This window comes from Lontra canadensis, unplaced genomic scaffold, assembly GCF_010015895.1.
Source record: "Lontra canadensis isolate GAN:19392208 unplaced genomic scaffold, GSC_riverotter_1.0 scaffold43, whole genome shotgun sequence".
Classification (NCBI taxonomy): Eukaryota; Metazoa; Chordata; class Mammalia; order Carnivora; family Mustelidae; genus Lontra; species Lontra canadensis.
This window is the reverse complement of record NW_022631037.1, coordinates 11,150,944-11,174,596: the sequence shown is the minus strand read 5'-3', so window position 1 is coordinate 11,174,596 and position 23,653 is coordinate 11,150,944. Positions and strand designations below refer to the sequence as shown.

The 23,653-nt window shown below is 42.3% G+C and overlaps 1 protein-coding gene across 1 annotated transcript in view; it reads right to left on the bottom strand.

Moving 5' to 3' along the window:
• The window catches only part of ZNF652 (zinc finger protein 652), a 53,155-nt gene extending 30,716 nt beyond the window's left edge, over positions 1-22,439 (bottom strand). The window contains exon 1 of the mRNA XM_032871319.1: positions 22,126-22,439. The gene's annotated coding sequence lies outside the window, so the exon portion shown is untranslated. The remainder of the gene's footprint in view (positions 1-22,125) is intronic.
• Positions 22,440-23,653: the final 1,214 nt, after the last annotated feature.

Genomic DNA, 23,653 nt, shown 5'->3' with positions numbered 1-23,653 from the left:
ATCCTAAAACACTGTCCATCTTCGCTACTTTCTCAAATCTTAAGAATTTTTTTCTTTGGGTCTTACTGAAGAAATGTGTTGTCTGGAGATAAGCTTTCTATACACTTGTGTACAACAACCACATAAGAAAATAATAAAACATTTTTATGTTCACTTCAGGAAATTCTTAAATTTAAAACCACTCCAAGTTAAAATATGACCACTTCAAAGAATACGGGATAATCTCAAAGTTAAGACCAAAACAGCTTTTGATACAAACCACTGCGTGTTACAGAAACAGTAACCTAGTTTCATTTTGAGTGTAGTGTTTGTTGCCCTCAAGGGACCGGCAACTTTCGAGCAAGTTTTTTTCATTAAATGCCAGGTAACAGGTAAAGTATAGGGGGGACAATTTCAACACATCTTCATGCGACAACTCATCTTAACTCTTCAGGTTAAGGCAAGAAAGGGCCAATCATTATGAACACACACACACCCCATACCAACAAACCTCTGTTAGTTACTGGTGACATAACACTAAAATTTTAACTCCAGGCTAACCTACAGAACATGTAGCAATTTAACAATTTGCTTGTTAGGAGGGGGGAAAAAAAACCCCAAAAAACAAAAACACACTCAGCATCACACAAAATTATTCACATCACACAAAATTATTCTCAGCTATTTGCTTCCTGACCCAAGAGCTGGTCAGTAATAACCTGAGCAGGAAAAGCTGATGGAAGATGTTCAAATCCAAGTTATTTTTCCCACACAGAATTCTTAATTACCTTTTCCCAAAATAATGGTTCTCTATATTGAATTGTCAATGACTTTGCATGTTTCAGTAAGACAAAAATCCCAAACATCCAGGTTTCTGGATGAACAACCTGTTTTAAGACACTATCTGCCCAGAAACTTCAGAGAAGTTACTTTTAAGGTATGAAATAAATTAATTAGTAACAATACACACTTTGGAGATTTATATTTTAACTGCACTGGAACGTCTAAAAAAATGAGCCTATGAACAGCAAAGGCACCGAGCTCAAGAGGAAGTGAACAGACTCTTGGCTTGTAGACAAATGAGTAGGTGGAGGAAACATTTATGTGGGGAGGATGATTTTTATATAATGTTTCTTAATCTAAGGAAAACCACAGCTCTTCACAATATATGTGCTATAAATAGATGTAATAAAAAACCTGAACAAATACTTATTTGCTCACTTGTTTTGTTTTCTAAATAACTTTTGACATTATCGAATCCAATGAGTGGTCAAGATCACCAAGCCAACATGACCAAGCAGGTTGCCCAGTCAGAGGCCTGAGGACATACGACTAAATTTAATTCCCCTTCATCTATTTATGTTGGAGAAAACATTTCAGTCAGCAACGTGGACTCTGACTCCACATATACTGCCCTTACCACTATCAAATAATTTTCACAGTAGTTCACATCAATGCAAATATTCTATCCCGACTTTTGGCAATTTCTTTAAGAAATGTGGCTAGAGCGATCAAAGCTAGTACTGATCACAGAAACATTGTTCAAGCAATCACTCCCTCCTTCCTCAGCTCCTCCCCCCGAAGAAACCACATTTATCTAAGAGTCACAAAGTTCCTGTCAGATAAGTACTAGTGTCTTTTATAAATGGAAGAAACTAAGGCCCACTGGCTAAAAGGTGAGTCAGAGGGATTCTGAAAGAGCGAGAACTAGTTCAATATGTAACTTCTGTGCTCTTTTCTCCCTTAAAATCCAACCAGAAGACAGATGACTTTTTTTTTTTTTTAAGATTTTATTTACTTATTTATTTATCAGAGAGAGAGAGGGAGAACACAAGCAGGCAGAGTGGCAGGCAGAGGCAGAGAGAGAAGCAGGCTCCCCGCTGAGCAAGGAGCCCGATGTGGGACTCGATCCCAGGACCCTGGGATCATGACCCAAGCTGAAGGCAGCGGCTTAACCAACTGAGCCACCCAGGTGTCCCGACCTTTTTTTTTTTTTTTAAGTGGAGTGGAGAGGTGGTGGTAAGGAGATTACCTAGATTTTCTCATATTTTTATAATGAACATGTATTATTTCTATAATAAACAAAACATCTAATTCTAAACTAAAAAAATAAATGATTTCATCATATCCCTTCAGATTCAATATACAGGATCATTTAGATGCAAGTGTAAATGAAAGTTGGAAAAAAGTGCAATCATAATTTAACTAAACACAAAAAAACACCTAAAATCTACACCAAGCCTCCAAGTATCAGCAGGCTTTTAGTAACAGTCAACCATTACTTACTGAGCACCGACAATACATGAGGTACCACAGACATTACTGTGGATGTAACAGATAGGATCCCTGGTCTCAGGAAACTTACAGATATTGTCAATTAGTTTGTAAGTAGGGTGAGCATATGTTCTACTTTGCTGGGCAAAGTCCTGAATTATACCTGATTCCTCCAAAGTAATTACTAATAATGCCCCTCTCACGTATCTCCCAGTCTGCACAATAAATTATATGATTACCTACTTATGCAAAAACAAATTACTTTCCCACAGGGTAACATGTTCGTAAAATGTATATCATTTCAAGATGTTATCTTTCTTCTTAAATTCATTTTATTCCTGGGATGCCTGGGTGGCTCTGAGCTCAGGTCATGATCCCAGGGTCCTGGAATTGAGACCCACGAGGGGCTCCCTGCTCAGTGGAACCACTCTCCCTGCTTGCGTTGTCTCTATCATTCTAACATGGAAATAAAATCTTTTAAAAAATAAAATAAATAAAATAAATAAATTCATTTTATTTCTTTTTATGACACATTAAATTTTCTTTTTTTTTAAAAAAAGATTTTATTATTTGACAGAGAGAGAGATCACAAGTAGGCAGAGCAGCAAGCAGAGATAGAGGGGAAAGCAGGCTCCCTGCTGAGCAGAGACCTCCCCCCCCGCCCCAATGCGGGGCTTGATCCCAGAACCCTGAGATCATGACCTGGGCCAAAGGCAGAGGCCCAACCCACTGAGCCACCCAGGCAACCCCATTAAATTTTCTTAAATTAGGGCACCTGGGTGGCTCAGTGGGTTGGGGCCTCTGCCTTCGACTTGGGTCATGGTCCAGGGTTCTGGGATAGAGCCCTGCATCGGGCTTTCTGCTCTGCGGGGAGCCTGCTTCCCCCTCTCTCTCTGCCTGCCTCTCTGCCTACTTGTGATCTCTGTCTGTCAAATAAATAAATAAATAAAATCTTTTTTAAAAATGTCTTAAATTATAAAAAGTTATGGGGTACCTGGGTGGCTCAGCCATTAAGCACCTGCCTTCAGCTCAGGTCATGATCCCTGCATTGGGCTGCTTGCTCAGCGGGAAGCCTGCTTCCCCCCTCTACTCCTCCTGCTTGTGTTCCCTCTCTCCCTGTTTGCTGTGTCTGTCAAATAAGTAAATAAAATCTTAAAATTATAAAAAGTTATTTATTTTAAACATACATCTCACTTTGCTAGATGTACCTATTATACAATGAAATCAAAGCTTTGCTATAATAAAGTAAGAGGAAATCAAAATCTGATTTTATCACATCAAAAATGTACACAAATAAATCAAATGAATAAAAAAACCCCCAAAACTTTAAAGACTATGAACCCCTGAGGGCAGGTAGTTCTTTTCAAAATATTACTTCAACATTCTAACCTATGTTTAGCTCAATACTGAGAACTTACTGTGGTTTTCAGATATTTCCTATTACAAGGAAAGAGGACAGAAAAATGCCCAAGATGAGTGTGGAACATCTTGTCATAATGGAAAGCAAGGAAGCTATCAAAGACAGGAGCTGTTTCAAAAGACTCAGGGGATGCCTGGGTGGTTCAGATGGTTGAGTGGTTGGGCGTCTGACTCTTGATCTCAGCTCAGGTCTTGATCACAGGGTGGTTGAGTTCAAGTCCCATGTTGGGCTCCATACTGGGCATAGAGACAACTTCAAAAATAATAAAAAAAAAATAAAATAAAATGCAACTCTGTGATAACTGAACATTAAAAAACAAAACAAAACAAAAAGCTTGTAGCTCTAAAAACTAATTTATAAAAAATAAAAGGGACTGAGGAACATGTTAAATAACCCCACATGGATGCAATCGGCAAAATCCAGACTGAGAAATTATACAACAAATGATCCAGATTCTTCAACTAAAACTGTAAGGAAAAAAAAAAGAGAGAGAGAGAGAGAGAACAAAGGAAGGAGCACCTACAAGATTAAAGAGACTTAACAGACATATTAACTAATCACTCTTCTTTGGACCCCAATTCAACATCCTAGCCAGTGTCTGTTAAAAAAAAAAAAAGATTGAAAAAACAATTATGAGTTCACTGGGAAACATAAACACTGACTGAATACTTAATGATGTTCAGAAAGTTTTTTAGTGTAATAATGGTATGGCAGTTGTCTTATAAAGAAAGAATTCTTATGTTTATAAATAATATGCTATGATGTCTAGAATGTTAAGTAATTTCTATACCAAACATGGGGCTCGAACTCACAAACCAGAGATCATGAGTCAGATGCTCTACCAACTAGCCAGGCAGCTACGTGCTCCTAGAATTGCTTCAAAGTAATTGGAAAGGTGAGTACAGTGAGGGTGGCTATATATGAAACAGACTGGCTATGGGAAATGGGCATATTAGGTTTGTCACACTTTTTATTTTTTACATTTGAGAATTTCTATAATATAAAAAGGTTTTCTTTTTCAAAAGCAGCATTATCTCCTTTGAGAGACCAAAAACAGTACCATAATTTAGAAACATAATAGGACCCTAACCTGACAATGGAGAAAAAAATATTGTAACAACCAGAATTAAATCTAAATTAATTTTTGGTATGATGAAGGAACTGGGGAGCACATAAAATATAGTGCGAAAATCCCTTCATATTAGGACTATTGCCTATTTTATACAACTTAAATTCCTCTCTCTCAAAACTGTAATGCAGGCAATATGATATATTTCTGATTTAATAAAACCTTAATCCCAAATATGCTCACACATAATGATCAAAAATAAAGGAAAAATGGGGGCACCTGGGTGGCTCAGTGGGTTAAGGCCTCTGCCTTTGGCTCAGGTCATAATCCCAGGGTCCTGGAATCGAGTCCCACATCGGGCTCTCTGCTCAGCAGGGAGCCTGCTTCCCCCCGCCACTCCCCGCTTGCCTCTCTGCCTACTTATGACCTCTGTCAAATAAATAAACAAAATAAAATAAAATAAAGGAAAAATGAAACATGTTAGAAGTAAGACATTTTACCTAGGAAGGTCATTGCTCAGTCAAGGTTAGAATCCAACCTTCTAGACAGTAGCCACCACCGCATCTTGCTTTTAATTTATCAAGGACAGAACAATAAAACCAAGCCAAAACCTAGGTCTTTAAGTGTAACTAAGCAGATCTGGCTGCAGGTGAGGCTGCAGATTTATATGGCTCAAGGGCATGGCCAGTGCTCCCGCAGGAACTGGCACTGAGGCCGCCCTGTGTGTGTTCTCGAGCTGGTACCCTCGACGGCAGTTCTGCTACCTCCGTACAAACAGGTCTACCTGAGAGACTTATGCAAACACGGCACACACGTTTACAGACACACAGGTGCGAGCAGATGATCGTTTTAGATGGTTTTCTATCTCTGCCACACCGTGAGATGACCACAATTCCCTTTTTATTCAGTCCGTGCTGTGGCGTCACCGTGAGTGAGCACAACGGTTTGAAGCATTTCACTGCACAAAAACTGAACGTCAACACAGGTGATAACCACAGCTCTCACCGTTAAATAGAAAGCCACCTTCTTCCCTTCCTGGTTTGCTCCCTCCATCCTAAGTCAGCAGTTTTCGTGCATCCTCAGTTCTAAGCCACATACTCTATTGTTTCTAGAATAAGACTGCTACACATTTCCCCTCAGTTCTAGGATGCTATTGATTTTAAGGTTTTATTTTATGGTCAAGTCTGGGAAGATCAGACAAATCCGCTCTAATCTCTGACTGAGGCTCTAAACTCTTGTTCATTTTTGGCTGTTCCCTCTACCTTGCCCCACAATGTAATGAACCAGTAAGTCCTAGGTTTACAAATTGCCCTGTCTTCCCTGTCCCAATGGCTAACACAACCTCCCAGTTCAGGCCCTGATCACCTCATACACAGCTTAGAACAATCTCTGATTCCCTCTTTTAAATCACTTTACACAGAGATCTTCTAAACTGCATTTCCCTAAAGAATGTGGATCACGGGGGCGCCTGGGTGGCTCAGTGGGTTAAGCCGCTGCCTTCGGCTCAGGTCATGATCCCAGGGTCCTGGGATCGAGCCCCACATCGGGCTCTCTGCTCAGCGGGGAGCCTGCTTCCTCCTCTCTCTCTGTCCGCCTCTCTGCCTACTTGTGATCTCTGTCTGTCAAACAAATAAATAAAAAAATCTTTAAAAAAAAAAAAAAAAAAAAGAATGTGGATCACGTAATTTCCTAGCTACAAAACCTTTACTGGTTTCTAAAGCCTTGGAAGAAAATACAACTCCTCAGCAGACCATTCCAAAAGCCCTCCACCATCTGAGCCCCACTTTTTTAGTCTTGGCTCCCAAAGGCCTCCTGTCCTACCTAACCTCCTCATGCTATTTTTCAAATACACCTTGATTTTTTTCCACCTCTAAACCTTTGACTATGTCATCCTTTCCTTCTGCCTAAAACACTGCTTCCTGCCATTCAATTATAAAATCCTAGCCATCTTTCAAGACCTGGCTCAAATGCACCTTCTTCTTGAAGCTTGTCTTGACCACGTTTTTTGTTTCCTAGAATGCTTAAGAGGACTTTTTGGTTGTTTAGAAAAAAAAAAGTGGCATGTTAATGGGGGGAACACTTAAAGAGTTCCACTTATTCTGGGGGGAAAGTGATTTTTAAAAACCCACATCTGTTTGACGTTGCCAATTCCTTCCTCCTCTTCCATAGCTTCAAGGAACAATTCAAATTAGTATCATGAGCTGAGATGCCATGGTTTGCCTTAGGGGGGATTCTTTGCATTAGCAAGTGTGGAGTGAAAGATACCCACTGTATTTCCCTATCTATAATAGTATTCTGCCTCAAGGCCAGCACCTTTTCTTCAAGAGCCACCTAATACTTAAATTCTCTCAGAACCAGTCTTCACAGAGTGTGTGAAACCATCCGGCATAGTAAACTGGTGACTACTGCTCCCGATTAACAGACAAGTTAATTTTCTCGTAGACAAAAGATGGTTGCGTCCCCTGTGCTCTGGGAGACAGTGGCTTCTAAGTATACCGGAATGCATAGTTCCACTGTGAATGAGCTACACTCCTCCACATTATAGATCGTGTTTTTATATGGAACACAGAGGGGTGGGGAAAAAACCTTCAAGCATACCCTAAAATGGCCTTGGGCAGAACTGTCTGAAAATGCCAAAAGATAACTTTCAAGGCATCAATGTTAAAGAGAACTGAAATTTATCTGAGTGGAGATCAGACTCATTATATATGACGCATACCATGTATGACTCAAATTAATCTATGAACAGATATTTGAGCTCATTTAAGCATAGAGTTTATGATACTGACGAGCTACCTACTGCGCTAACGAGTTACCTAAGCATAGGGTTTAAAAACCTGATTTAGGAGGTTTCCAAATTGAAAAGGGATATTAGTTGAAAACCTAGTGAAATCTGAATTAACTCTGGAGTTGACAGTAATATAACAATGGTGGTTCCTCAGTTTATGTAATATTTTAACATGGTTAGGTAAGAATTTAACAATTGGGAACTGGATGAGGGGTATACAAATACTCTTTCTGCAACTTTTCTGTCAACCTCAAGCTATTCCAAAATTAAAAACTTATTTTAAAAAATTTAAAAAGAGGGGCACCTGACAGGCTCAGTGCACGGAGTGTGCAACGCTTTACCTTGGGGTTGTGAGTTCAAGCCCCACGCGGGGTGTAGAGATTATTTAAAAATAAAACCTAAAAAATTTTAAAAGAGACTTACTGGGATTACAAAAATTGAGTTATAATCACCTTAATTAAGATTGTCTTTGGGGCGCCTGGGTGGCTCAGTCATTAAGTGGCTGCCTTCAGCTCAGGTCATGATCCCAGGGTCTTGGGACTGAGGCCCACATTGGGCTCTCTGCTCAGCAGGAAGCCTGCTTCTCCCTCTCCCACTCTGCCTGTTTGTGTTCCTTCTCTCTCTGTGTCTCTGTCAGATAAATAAATAAAATCTTAAAAAAAAAAAAAGATTATCTTTGAATTTAAAAAAGCACGTTGCTTTATCTGTTTATTTTTCTCCAAAGTGAGGTTTTTTAAAACTGACTTTGCCTTTTTAAGCTTTGATATTTTTAAACATTCTCAGGTTTACTTGGTAAAGACTATCCATTAGCAAATGGGCTGGGTTTTTTCAACAGGATCCATGTACAAACATGCGTACACACGTTTTGTGGCTTGAATCCCAAACCAGCTAATGCCAGGGGAGCCTGACTGATATGTGACATTACTGGGCACAGCCAATTACCAAAGTACGGTGTAACCTTCCTTAGAGGGGGTCAGTGCTATTTTCCTAAGTGTGAAGTGTGCATACTTTTGGACCCAGCCATCCAAGAATTCACCATTAGAAGATAATGCCACAAGCATAAAAGATGTGTATACAAGGGCAATCGCTGTAGCATTATTTATTATAACAAAAAACTTGAAGCCTAAGTAATGGTATGCACAGACACTGGCATACTACGGAGCCATCCAAATTATGATATAGATTTATATTAATTAACACAAAAAGAAGTCCACATCAGAAAAAAGACTAAAGGGCAGGATCATGCCATCTCATTAATGTAGAAGCTATGACCTTACAGTACGCATATGTACAGTCACAACTAGAGACATCCTAGGATGGGGTGAGGGTGGGGAAGGAGATACTTTCTTTCTTTATACTTTTCTGTAATCCTTAAATAATTGTAAATAAGCATGTATAATTTTTTTAGAAAAATAATAAACCTATTCTTTTTTATGCTATATAGAAGCAATTTGTCTCAGACTCAAAAAAGTCATTAAGGGCAAGTTCCTAAATATGTAATCTTTTAAAAAAATGATCCCCCATTCATGACAGGAAATAGCAAAATATTTGTGATTAAACCTTATAAACTGTAACCTCAGAAAGCTGAGAAAGTTATATTATAAAAACATCAGACATTAGCCAAAAGATTATAGGTTGTCAGTGCTAACAGTTAACATTAGCTATGTAATTTTTGCTTCTAGATGTGACACACACCATCACAATATTATGTTTAGCTCCAAAAGATAAACTATAGTTATAAATATCAAGTAATTTCATAAGGATTCCAATTATAAATATGTATACTGCTTCTAGTGTTTTTACTTTAGCTCAGAAGATCAGTCAAGATACTTTTGGTGCATAAGCAAACATAAATCTGTCCTCTTGCCAAGGATTTCTCTTTCCACATCAATGAATTTAGGAATTGCAGGAGAACTCACAGGACATTCAGTCAATACTCCCTGTCATATGAGAGACGAGGAAACAAGAAGCTCAGAAAAGTTAAAGGGCTCCTTTAAAGTAAATAGCTAGATGCCAGCAGAGCTGGGCCTACCACCCAGATTCTGGTCATAAGGCCCAAAATAAATTATTTCTATACACCTGTTAGAACAGCTAAAATTAAAAAAAAAAAAAGAAAAATACCAACAATATCAGGCGCTGACAAAGATCCAGAATAACTGGAACTTTCATATGTTTCCGGTGTCAATGCAGAAGAAAACATTGGCTCTGGAAAACAGATCGACCCACACAGCACAGTATGACCCAGAGGGGCCGTTCCCTGAGAGTCACTCTAGAGAAGTGAAAACTCACCATTCATCCCGAAACCTGTCCATGAATATTTATGGAGGCTCTGTTCATAATCAGCCAAAAATGGAAATAATCCAAATGTCCTTCAACAGGTGAATGGAAAAACAATCTGTAATCCATTCACATCAATGGAATATTACTTGGCAATAAAAAAGGAACAGCTGAGCCACACAAAAACTGGGATGTATCTCAAAGGCATTATGCCAAAAGAAATCAGTCTCAAAGGTTACATATGGTATGATCCCATTTGTAGAACATTCTCCAGAAGAGAAAAGGATAGGGATGAGCAAGAGGTCATGGCAGGGGGCGGGGGGCACAGTGGTGTATGAAGGCCAAGGTGCTGCAGCAGGGAGTATTTTCAGGTGACAGAATTGTTCTGTATCCTGACTGTGGTGGAGGTTACATGAATCTCTAACACGTACGGGCATTCACATAAGGGCACACACCACAGTGTCAATTTTACTGTACCTTACTTTTAAAGTTAAAACAAGGGACTTATTCAGTCTCTGGTTTCTAAAAGCCAGAAATACTGAGCTCCTGGGTGGCTCAGTTGTTAAGCAGCTGCCTTTGGCTCAGGTCATGATCCTGGGGTCCTGGGATCGAGCCCCACATCAGGCTCCCCACTCGGCTGGGAGTCTGCCTCTCTCTCTCTTCCACTCCTCCTGCTTGTGTTTCCTCTCTTATTGTGTCTCTGTCAAATAAATAAATAAAATCTTTTAAAAAAATTAAAGCCAGAAATATTTATGGGTTTTTAAATTCTAGTTTTTAAACCTCAGGGTTTTTTTTAAGGTTTTTATTTATTTATTTGACAGACAGAGATTACAAGTAGGCAGAGCAGCGAGCAGAGAGAGGGGGGAAGCATGCTCCCTGCTGAGCAGAGAGCCTGATGCGGGGCTTAATCCCAGGACCCTGGGATCATGACCCGAGCCTAAGGCAGAGGCTTTAACCCACTGAGCCACCCAGGCGCCCCAGTTTTTTTTTTTTTTAAGATTTATTTATTTGAGAGAAAGAGCGTGTACATGTGCAAGTGAGCAGGAGGAAGGGGCAGAAGGAGAAGGAGAGAGAATCTTTAAGCAGACACCCCACTGTGTCAGAGCCTGACGTGGGGCTCGATTCCACAACCCTGAGATCATGACGAAGTGAAATCAAGAGTCAGACATTTAAATGAGACTGAGCTGCCCAGGCACCTCTAAACTTCAGTTTTTAATCAGCAAAATAGAATGATTTAACAGGTCCTTTCTCATAAAATCTCACTGCCAAGAAAAGAACATATTTAACTTGGCAAGTTACATAACCTCACTTTGTCTCAACTTCCCTGCTGGTAAAATGGAGTAATAATAATATACTACCTCAAAGGGTTATATGAGGATTAAATGGCAAATGCTTTGTAAAGGTTGATAAATAACAAAAATACAGACAGTATATATAACTCTGGGGACAGAAATCAAAGACAGTGTCAACAAAGTGACTTTAAAGTGTTATCCTTCTGGAGAACTAGGTTCCGATGAGTGCTTTTCTGACAGAGCTGTCTCTGAATGCAGTCCAACACTGGAACTGGATTTTTACAGAGAAGTGAACACTCACTGCTGAGTCCTTGGGAGATTTTTATTCTGTAACCATTCTACATAAGCAAATTATTGTCTAAACCAGCTCTGTGTTAAAGAAAGTCATGTTATGGAGTTAAAAAATCTTTCCACATATTCGTTAATCCCCTCAGTTCCATGTAACTTAGTAAACAACAGGTAGACTGTGTGTGTGTGTGTGTGTGTGTCTATTAAGCAACAGCAGGTGTACTACCTCTTGGAATACCATAGCTTAAAACACTAGGCAAAATGAGGATCCAACCATAACCCTTCTAGAGTTTTTGATCTTTAAGAATTGCCTTTCTAGGGGCACCTGGGTGGCTCGTGGGTTAAAGCCTCTGCCTTAGGCTCGGGTCGTGATCCCAGGGTCCTGGGATAGAGCCCCACATCGGGCTCTCTGCTCAGCGGGGAGCCTGCTTCCCCTTCTCTCTCTGCCTGCCTCTCTGCCTACCTGTGATCTCTGTCAAATAAATAAATTTTTTAAAAATCTTTAAAAAAATTACTTTCTACATGGAATAAGGTCATAAATAAAATGGTTTCTCCATGCCACATTACTTGGATTTCTACTTCAAACTTATACCTCTAAGCATAGCTTTTAATTTTAGCACTCTCCCAACCCCCATTTAATCCAGTAAGTCTCTGCTTAGGATCGACTTCAAGAAAATGATTTTTGTTAAGCACAAAACGGTGATTTTCACATAGGGTGATTTTCAAACTGCCTGACCCACCCCAGTTTTGAAAAATGAATTGGAATAAAAAAACAACAGACTGCCTCACAACCAGTAAGAGTAAGTACTGTTTTCTGAAGGTTTCGTTTCAGTTGTGGGTGGGGTATGAATATGAGAGAACACATGGGACCACACGTGCACTGCTGCTTACTAGGGGTCATGGTCAAAAAGCTTAAGAAAGAGTGCTATGGGGAATTCAGTAAACAGTTCTGGAGTGAGAAGAGTGCAATTCTGCACTCTCTGGCTTCTGTGGACAAGTCTTTCAGTGCTCACTGCAGCACCTGACCTTAGAGACAGAAGTCATCTTCAAAGAAAAAGAAAATCTAACTTTCCATTTGAACTGACGAAAAGGTTGGAGACTGGGAGGCTGAACAAACTGTCTTTTGGATATCGTTGTAATACCTACAAGGTGGAATAGATGCCTAAGTGTATACGTTCTTTTTTTTTTTTTTTTTTTTTGAGAGAGAGCACACGCATGCCGGGGTGGGGGCAGAGGAAGAAGGGGAGAAAGAATCTTTGCTCACCACCTAAGTCAAAACCAAGAGCCGGAGACTTAACCGACTGAGTCACCCAGGTGCCCCAGAATTGTATACATTCTTTACCATAACCTGACAGAAAGAAACTAGCCACTTGAAAGCAGAAAATTTTTTACTATGCATGTATTTTCCAAATTTAATTTAAACATTGGGTCCCTTTCCAATATTAAGTTTAATTTACCACATTATACAAGATTTAAATATACTTTATGTCGAACAACCAAGTATTTTCTTTTAGAGCAGAACAAGATACACTTTAAAATGTATCTGCTTTTGAAAAAGAAGTTGGGGTGCTGGGTTGCTCAGTCCTTAAGGGTCTGCCTTCAGCTCGGGTCATGATCTCAGGATCCTGGGATTGAGTCCCACCTCAGACTCCCTGCTCCGTAGGGAGCCTGCTTCTCCCTCTCCCACTCCCCCGGCTTGTGTTCCCTCTCTCCCTATCTCTCTCTGTCATAAATAAATAAAATCTTTAAAAAAAAGAAGTCTTCACACTGTGTAATATATACAAAGACTCTTTCTCTTTGTGAATAATCTTATAGATAAGAACAATCTTCCAAAATAATCTGGTTTTACCCACTAGGAGACTATAAATAGCCTATTTTCTTAAAGGATGACTAGGAGCACCTGGCTGGCTCATTCAATAGGGCACGTGATTCTTAGACTTGGGGTCATGAGTTCAAGGCCCAGGTTGAGGGTAAAACTTACTTAAGAATAGTAAAAAATTGGGGCGCCTGGGTGGCTCAGTGGGTTAAAGCCTCTGCCTTAGGCTCGGGTCATGATCCCAGGGTCCTGGGATTAAGCCCCACATCGGGCTCTCTGCTCAATGGGGAGCCTGCTTCCCCCTCTCTCTCTGCCTGCTGCTCTGCCTACTTGTAATCTCTGTCAAATAAATACATAAAATCTTAAAAAAAAAATAGTAAAAAATTTTTAAGATGACTTATTCACTAAAACTTATACTTAAATCAGTTTTCATATTTAAAACCTTATTACAATTTAGGCAATTTCCTAGCGTATCTCTTCTCTACACTACATAAGCTAAATAGGACTTTCGTGTGCTAAATCTAACAAAGTCAATGCTAAAATTGCTCCCTGCCTTGTAGCATCACCTTAGCGAGTGAGTTGTGGTAGAGCAGGGGTTCTCAACCTCAGCACAGCTGACATTTGGGACTAGACCACTCTTTGTTGTGAGGGGCTGTGCTGTGCCCTGTAGGATGGTCCACAGCCTCCCTGGCCTCTGTCCTCTGGATGCCAGTAGCACCCCCCAGGTTCCACTTGTGGCAGAGATCTCTCCAGCCATCACCCAACATCTCCTGGAGGCAAAATTGCCCTTGGCTGAGAACCACTGCTTTACAGGTTTTTTAATCATTATTTCCATGTTTGGACAAGAAGGAGAAAATGACAATAGTGCAATTACAGCAAAAAAATGTAACCAAATGCACTTTTCAACAGAAATGATGGCGCCCCAGCAGGGATTATGGGCCAGGCCCAGGCGGCCAGCAGAAGCACCTACCCCACCCCCTAACCCCCACACCTCCACAGGGCTTTGGGGGCAGGCCCACTGCATTTCACAACATTCCAAACCAGGTTAACTATACTGAAGTACGTTTCTCCTGTTGCTATTTGTTTAAAACCTTGGGTTTCCAAAAAGTTTAAATATATCACAGTTATAAAAATATTAAATAAACATTTTAAATAATTTACAATGCAAGAACAATTATTATGTTATTATTATGAAATGAGGCAATGAAGGAAATATTTAGCAGTTACAAAGACAAATCTTTCAAGAGATGTAACTATTTTCAAGATATATTCTGTCATATTTAACCCCTCTTTAAGGATAAAAGTATACAGGGTTTACTCTCAGGTAGATTTGGGGATTCTTTTAATATTGTAAAAATCCAAGCTAGGCCTTTGAGAATGTTTAAAAAAAAAAAAAAAGGTTTGTAAATATTTCAATATTTAATTTAAAATAGGACATTATAATTTTCCTATGGATAGCTGAAGGATGCTTTTTAAATGAAAAAATTATTTAGTGGGTATACATTCACATGGATCAAAAATTTTAAGTACAGGGAGTCTGGCTGGCTCAGTGGGTTAAGCCTCTGCCTTCAGCTCAGGTCATGATCTCAGGGTTCTAGGATTGAGCCCTGCATCCGCATCGGTCTCTCTGCTCAGCAGGGAGCCTACTTCCCCCTCTCTCTTTGCCTGCCTTTCTGCCTACTTGTGATCTCTGTCAAACAAATAAATAAAATCTTTAAAAAGAAATTTTAAGTACAGAAGAAAATATAGTGAACAGAGCACCATTACTCATAACAGTCAAAACCAGAAATAATCCAAATGTCCATCAAAGGCAGAATGGACAAATAAATTATAACATATTCATACAACTAAATATTACATGAGGAAAAACTAATTGTTGTGACACATGAAAACATGAGTGAATTTTATAAACATAATTTTGAGCTAAGGACACTATATACACATGAGTACACACTGTATTTCACCTATGTACAGCTTAGAGATTTTCCACAGCAATACATAGAGTTTCCTCATTCTTTTTTGCAGCTGAAAAATTTATTCTATTGCATGAATATACCCAAATTTATTTACCAAGTCTCCACTGACAGACATTTAGGTTTTACCCAAACTTTTGCTGAGTTTATTTAGATGAATTTGTATGCTAGAAAGAAAACCGTAGGGCTCTCTATAAGGAGGATCTTTTAGGCAAGGGAACTTCAAATCCCAGCTCTAAGAGTATATTAATACAGGAAAAGTCTCTGGGCAGCTGCGTCACAGTCTTAAGAGGAACTGGGGAAAAAACATAGACTTACCTCTACAACTAAGATCACATACACTCTCCTCTTCCCCTCATAACAAAAAAACAAACAAACCAAAAAACCCTCAAAAAACCCAACACCTCACCATGTGTTTCAATGTTCACAGGCCACAGATAATACTTTAGAGACATTAAAATGGTACTTGTGAAAGGATGAAAACAATTCATAAGGGCCTAGTTATAAATCTCATTTTGTAGGCCACACAGGGTAATTAAGAAGTCATACTCCAGGGGTGCCGGGGTGGCTCAGTGGGTTAAAGCCTCTGCCTTCGACTCAGGTCATGATCCTGGGGTCCTGGGATTGAGCCCTGCATCAGGCTCTCTGCTCAGCAGGGAGCCTGCTTCTCCCCCTCTCTCTGCCTGCTTGTGATTTCTGTGAAATAAATAAATAAATAAAATCTTTAAAAAAAAAAAAAAATCTCCAAAACTGAATCAAAACTCCAAAGCTGAAAAGTCTAAATTCCAAAGCGGTTAAAGCCTCTATCCTTCACTAGCATTAAAAAACAAAAGGAATCACCCAACACTGTCTTTGTGAAATCCAGCTAAGAGTAAGAACCCTCTGATACCACATGCATAGCAAGATCAAGAAATCAGGCTCTGGGGCCATACTCCCACCATGTCTCTTCCTCTTTCTGCTCCCTTCCAGCAATCCCTTCTCGCCACACACTGATTGGTTTATCAAGAAACTGACACAAGCAACTACAGCTTGGCTAGGCCTTTGACTCTATTACACCAGAAAAAATAATAGTTAAAAAAAAAAAAAAAATAGCACCCTCCTCCCCAGAAAAAGTTTACTTAGCAAAATGTCTTAGAGTTGAGAAAAAAAATATGTAACTTGATCATCTCAATTTCATTTGTTTAGTCAGTCTGGGCTCACATAGCGTAAGTGCTCTTATTATTATTATTATACATCTGGCTGAGATTAAATTTTTTCAAGTATTCTGCAAAATCTAAGGCAAGTCTAAGACCATTATTTGCCAATCCCTCTTTATCAGCAATCCAATACTAGTGACTGATTTCATTGATGGGAAAGCCCTACGTGGCTCAGTAATAAAGAAAATAAGGATTAGCAGGGTCCCTTGAGGGAAAGCCTAATGCATTACCAATGTGTCTACCTTATCAGAAAAGTCTCGAGGTAACTCTTGTGGGTTCACAGACTTATCACAATGGTATCCTGCAAAAATGACAGAATAATTTAATTCTACATAAGCCAAGAAATTCTATTTTAAAAGCTCTATGCAGGGACGCCTGGGTGGCTCAGTAGGTTAAAGCCTCTGCCTTCAGCTCAGGTCATGGTCCCAGGGTCCTGGGATCAAGCCCCGCATCGGGCTCCCTGCTCAGCAGGGAGCCTGCTTCCTCCTCTCTCTGCCTGCCTCTCTGCCTACTTGTGATCTTTGTCTGTCAGATAAATAAATTAGAAAAAAAAAAAAAAAAAAAGCTCTATGCACTGATTAAAACTGTATACATGCCCCTGAATCTACTTTCCAAAGGACTCCATCTCTTAAACTAGGTTTTAAAGAGAAAAAAAAAAAGTCATATTTTACCGTAAGGTTACCTTTTGGCCTAAAAACAAGGCTAGGGATACACACCCACATTCTGTAGGTATAGACCTAAAGCGGAGAGTCCATAAAATTTGACAGGTAGGGGGACTTGACTTTTCTTTCCTTCACCCACCAAAGCAAAAATGCCTAAGGCACTCAAACTTATAACCCAAATAACAGTTTATGATCAAAACCTCAGATGAGGGGCGCCTGGGTGGCTCAGTGGGTTAAAACTTCTGCCTTCGGCCCAGGGCATGATCCCAGGGTCCTGGGATCAAGCCCTGCATCAGGCTCTCTGCTCGGCGGGGAGCCTGCTTCCCCTTCTCTCTCTGCCCGCCCGTCTGCCTACTTGTGACCTGTCTGTCTGTCAAATAAATAAATAAAATCTTAAAAAAAAAAAAAAACAAAACCAACCCTCAGATGAGCGATGGGAATTCTTTAGGAGAAAAAGTTCATAAGCGGTTTTTTTTAAAAATCAAACATAACTGCTATATAAACAAACAGATTAACTAAAATAAGCCTCTGATGTCTTCACAATTCTGTCAAGCACTTTACGGCTTGCGCTAACCATGAAAATTTACACAAGGCTTTGCACGTGATTCAACTCTGGACACAGAACTCATTGAGACACGTTAATGTCCTAAGTAAGACACCCCTTTCAACCACACAAGCTCTGAATAGGCTTAAAACAAGCACAGCCCGTGGGTAGCACTGCAGAATTTGGGGCCAAGTTTTGTCGTCTTCACCACATTCAGCCAGCCATAGAGCAACAAACCAAAGTTCCAATCATCGCACTGCACCTGCAAGGCTTAGGTATGCTCCAAGTCAAATATTTGCCGTTTTTTCATCCCAAATCTGCACAAATGAAAGTATGCAGATCGTCGCGCCAGGCCTCTTGCCAGCCAAAATGATCTCTCTTTCCTGCAGCCGCTGTGTCCTGCCATTTACTGAGTCCTTACTAAGGACATGGACATGCGGCAGAACTGTGCTAGCAGCTTGCATATCTTAGCTCTAAACCCTTAAAACAAATCCCATTCTACTGCTGAGGAAACTGAGGCCAGAGAGGTCAAGGTGATTTGCCCCATGCCGCCCGCAAAGCTGGTAACTGGTGGAGCCGATTCAAATCCTGCTCTGCCGGGCCGCAAAGGACCATCTCCCTGATCTTCCTTCAGCTAAATTCACTACCTGCAGCGTAGTTTCCCTCTATCAAAGTAAATTCAAGTGCTGTCAGACATGGTGACAATACGGGCGCCTGGGTGGCTCAGTGGGTTAAAGCCTCTGCCTTCGGGCTCAGGTCATGATCTCAGGCTCCCGGGATCAAGCCCTGCATGGGGCTCTCTGCTCAGCAGGGAGCCTGCTTCCCCCACCCCTGCTCTCCCTGCCTGCCTACTTGTGATCTCTGCCTGTCAAATAAATAGAATCTTTAAAAAAAAAAAAAAAAGAAAGAAAAGAAAAGAAAAGAAAAGAAAAGTAATGGTGACAGTAGCTGAGAAGACGACCATACCTACAGCTGGAGGACAAGATCCAAGAGTTCCCTGCAAGGAAACGCAGTCACCGCCTGTAGCATACCTAGCTCCAGAGGCTATGGCTCAAAATATAAGAGACTCCACAGGGGTTTTTGTTGTTGTTGCTATTGGCGGTCTCTCCACTGACTTTTTACAACAAGGGAAATGAAACTCAAGAGTATATTCACATTTTTGGTGAAATTATCTAAAACCCTTGAGTAAAGGGTGATTTTTTTTTTTTTTTTTTTAACAGTTCACTTTTACAGTTTACTGCTTTGCTAGGCTCTGGACACTTTCAAAAGCAAGATCGCATCAGCAGCATTACTAATCAACTTTCTTCTACAGACTTGAAAAGTATTTTCTTACCACGCTACAAGATTACTTCCCATACTTTGAGCAGAAATGGAAACAGCTCTGGGCGTCACGAATCAGATCTGGAGACCACAGTTGCAGAAAGGAGGTAGGTGCTGTTTCCCCTGAGTAGGAGCCGCTGATCTGAAACCTCCTAAGGGAAGGGTGTCTGAGGAAGAGTGTTGAAGAAACTAAAGCAAGCTGTTTGTATTAATGAGGGAGCTGCTGGCACTACTGCTTCTTAAGTGTTTCTCTGCCGTGCAATTGTTTCCCGGCTTCCAAGCTCTGAATCTGGCAGACAGAATGCTGTTCTCACAGCCATACGTGTTCTGCGATCAGCTGCTTAGTGGTGTGTGGGTGTTTAACTAGGTAAGTGACTGGTAAGAAGAGGCTCTGCAATTTTAAATCAAGGAAGCACACCGTCCCCTGAGATTTTAGTGATCTGTCACTATAGGACGACGCTGACAAAGTAACATTATTTGCAACTTTGAAATGGTTTGGGGTTAGGATAGGCAAATAATTTCCAACAGTAATGCTCCAGGCGTGACACGAACAAAAAATATAACCTGTAATCCAAGCCACTTCAAGCATGTTTATTAGATAATAAAAAACTCAATATTTGCCATCTCAGCATGCTTTCAAACTTCATAGGGTACGCTGCATAATTATTAGAATAAATGCTGTTCTTCGGGCATGTGGAACAGGTTCTGTGCAAGATTCCAAGGCCCTCCTGCCTTCCAAAGAAATGTTAAAACCATGAATTGCTTAGCCTCTCAGAACCCCAAAAATGTAAAAAAAATAAATAAATAAAGGAAAGAAAGAAAGAAAGAGTCTCAAAGGATTCCTTCCTTAAGTAAAAAATGTCAGAACTGTAAGCTCCTGGAGACCTGGGGACTATGTTTTTTTAATGTCACTGACCATCACAACACTATCACAAGTGGAATAAATCCCCCTTGGTTGAAATATAATCAAAAGGGCAAAGCTGGATGCAGAGTGATTTAGAAAGAATAGCTGATATTTATCCCCTGTTTGTTGATAGAAAAGGGCATGTTCATCCCTTGTTCTAAATTCTAAACATGGAGACTGAATTCCAAAACTGCAACCAAGATCCCTTCCATTAAAACAAAACTTTAAAATCGATGATTCTGGTGACAATGTCATCCTGAATTATGACATGAAATCATATCTAATAAAGTCAAAATAATCTGCACGGAACAGGTGCTCTACTATGGGAAGGATAAAGCCTTCTTTTAAGATATCAAATCAACCTCCATAAGCACATTGTGGACAGGCATCATGAAACAGACCACTGACTTTGCTTTTGAAATCTGCTACCTTTAGAAAACAGTGCAAGGAATGTACATCATCAACTGGTCAAATTCAGACAAATTATCTTGACTCCAGTCTGAACTTTTTCTGAAATTCTCTCACACATCTCCTTTTTACAGGAAAACAGGGAATGATACCTTACAGACCCCTAACCCGCTGTAGTCAAAGAACAAAACACAAGGATACACACACATCATCTACTTTGTTGCTCAGGACCAAAGTACTGTAATGTCGATCCTTAAGAAACAAAACAAAACACAAAACTCAAGTTCCTTTCACTTTTGCATAATACAAATCTCAACCTGACTGTCCCAGGACTAGCTTCAAGAGGACTGTAATGCACACAAAAATTAGGAGTGTCTCTTTCACCAAGAAGAGGACCCTGAAGGCTTCCATGATCCCAAAGAAAGGTTAAGAACCACTGAAGAAGACATTTCCGGAATTGCTGAAACTCAGAAGTGAACATTTTAAACAAAATTATACTAAAGGAATTATCTATCTGAATGCATGGGCACAGTCCCCACACAGGCAACCAAGCTGCCTGCCAGTCCTGACCATCTCTGTGCAGCTGACCCCTCTCAAATGAGCCCGAGGGGGAACATCTCCCCGCATTCAGCCCGCACACACATGCCAGCCCCAGCAGCTCTTCATTCCTTAAGCATACACATGTTGTCAACAAAGCATGTGCTAGTTGTCATTCCCAGAACAATACAGGCCTGACCATCTCTGGAAAAAAAAAAAAAAATACACATTCTTCCCAAAACATGACCCTGTTTATTTACTATGCCATGACGATCGATCTTACATACTGAGACAAAATAAATGAAATGCTCACACACATGTATCTAATCAACTGAGGGGAAAAAAGCATCACTCAGGTGTTGCTGAGGGTACACAGGCAATGCAGATCAGGAAAACACTAGGATAACGATGCTTGAACATGGGGACAATCAAAGACACACTCAAGCAGGAACATCCTGAGACCATGGTTGTGGAAAGAACCCTTCTCCAAAAGCAAAAGCACATTCCTTTGATTGGCACAAGCCCTTCCTGACAATGGATCCGCAATGACAGGGGCTGCTCTGGCAATCAGGAAGTGTGTGTGTGTGTGTGTGTGTGTGTGTGTGTGTGTGTTGTGGGGGAGGGATGTACTAAATGTGATCAAAGACTGGCCCTCTTCAAAGAAGAACATATGGGATCTCAAATCGTCAAGACAGACTTCGAGGGTGAGGCAGGGGCATTTATCATTTCTATAGAAGACATCCCTCGACAATGAGCATGTTATGTGCAGATGTAACGGGGGTGTCACTACCTTTAGTGTCTCCCATCTAAGAATCTTAAGTACAGGCTGATTGGAGAGGAGGAGGAGGTAGGGGTGGAGAAAGGTCTGCATTACCCTCTGGAGTGAGTGTCGGACGGGTATACACCGATGCATTTTATCTCGGGCGGCACAATACTCCCAGGGGTTGGAGGTTTGGGCGCAACCGCAGGGCCGGGGAGGCAACGGGTGCAAGCTGCCAGCTGCAGGGCAGGGGAATGCTCGCAGGAGGACTGGTGCAAATCTCCCTCGGCCCGCTAACCCAGGCAACCCCAGCTTCCCCTCGGGCCTCTGGGCGAGCGGGCTCTCTGCAAAACTGGAGCCCTGCCCGGGTCCGGGAGCGAGGGGACGAAGGAGCAGAAGCAGGCGCCCCCGGCCCGAGCTCGCGACCAGGGGAGCGCAGCGCCCCGGGCCTCCCCGCCGGATGGGGGCTGCTCCGGCCTAGTGCACGCAGCTGCCTCGGCGAAGGGTTAACCCGGCGCCCGAACCCCGGCCGGCCCGGCGGGCAGCGGAGGAAGGGCTGTTGCAAGGGGCGCAGCCGCAACTGTGGCGTGTGCGTGGGGGGCAGGGGCCCCTACTCACCCTGGCCGGCCGCCTCCGCCTCCGCCGCCCCGACCGCCGCCTCGGCGGTCCATCCCTGCGGCGGGGGGCCTGTAGCCGCGGCGCTCGAGTAACAACCGCCGGCCGGGCCGGCCCCTCCCCCCCGCCCAACGTCTGTCCTCAGGGCCGCTCCACAGACCCGGCCTCGGCCGCCGCCGCCGCCGCCGCCGCCGCCGCCGCAGCGCTACGTGGCCGCCGCTCCGACGTCTCGCGACTCCCTTCCGAGCGCGCGAGGGCGAGCGGGGCCGGCGGGGCGGGCGGCGCGCGGGGAGGGAGGCAGGGGAGGGGGTGTGCGTGTGTGGTTGTGTGTGCGGAGCCGGGGGCAGGGAGGGAAGGCGAGCGGCGGCGAGAGCGCGCGCGCGCCCGCGTCCCGTCCCTCGCCCGCCTCCCCCCGCCCCCCCCCCCCGCCCAACGGGGAGCCGACACCTCCCTCCGCCCGCCCCCCTGGCATCCCGGCCGCTGGGCGCGGCGGCGCGCATGCGCAGCCCCTGGGGCCGGCCCTGGCGCACCTTTTCTCCCCGCTGCCACAATGTGAGCGCCCCGCCGCCCAGATAACCGCCGACTCCCGCTCCACCCCCGCCCTCCCCCACTCCGCCCACTGCTGAGCGCCCAGGTAAAGGCGTGGACTGCGCGTGCGCACCGCTCTCCCTGGGTCTGGGGGCGTGGTTGCTGAAAGGAAGCCAGAACGCAGAGTGGGAGGGAGCTGGGGGCGGAGGGTGTGAGCCGCCCCGAAGTAGGGGCGGGTTAAGATTAAGGAAAGGTAAAAGTGGAGAAAGGGGGCTGAAATAGGAAAGTGGGACCAAGTGAGATTTAGAAGTAAAGGAGCCTTTGGTTTATGAAATAAAATGTTTTAAGAAATCTTGACTGTAGCCTCTGTTACTGGAGGGTAGGGTGAGTGACAGAGGACAGAAATAAAGGAGACAAAATATAAGCAGTAGCGGTCATTCACCAGATAAATGGGACAGCTAATAAAACCTGGGGAAATTTAGAGATTGCCGGAACGGCCAGAAAAATTTAGAGCCGCGTTTGTTCTGTAGCCAGGAATAGGGAAGGGGATGTGTGTGTGCTTGAGACACCGAATTGCTGTAAGAAAGGAAGCCTCCATTGAAAGTATTACAACAATATGACTAATTAGCTATTAATCATTAATATAATTAATGGTACTATTAGCTAACAAGGTAGCATTTATGTGAGTTCCGAGCCAAGAGAGGGTGTCCGTAATTGTAAGTGCTTGGCGTTCGGAGAGAGGAAGTGAGGCAGGCAAGGTAAAGACCTGGGGAGGAGAGGACCCAAGACAGCAACTTGGAGGGTCAGGATGACCCTTTCCCACTAGAAACCAAACTTCCCCGATGTTTCCCAAATCTTGTCTCCATTGAAACTCCTCATCCTCCTTCCATTATGGAAAAAAACACACTTAATAAATATCTTTGCATTAAGACCTACCTCTTGACACATTTTCAATATGGATGCAACTACTTCTTTCCCAAATAACCATTCCTTCCTTTGCCCC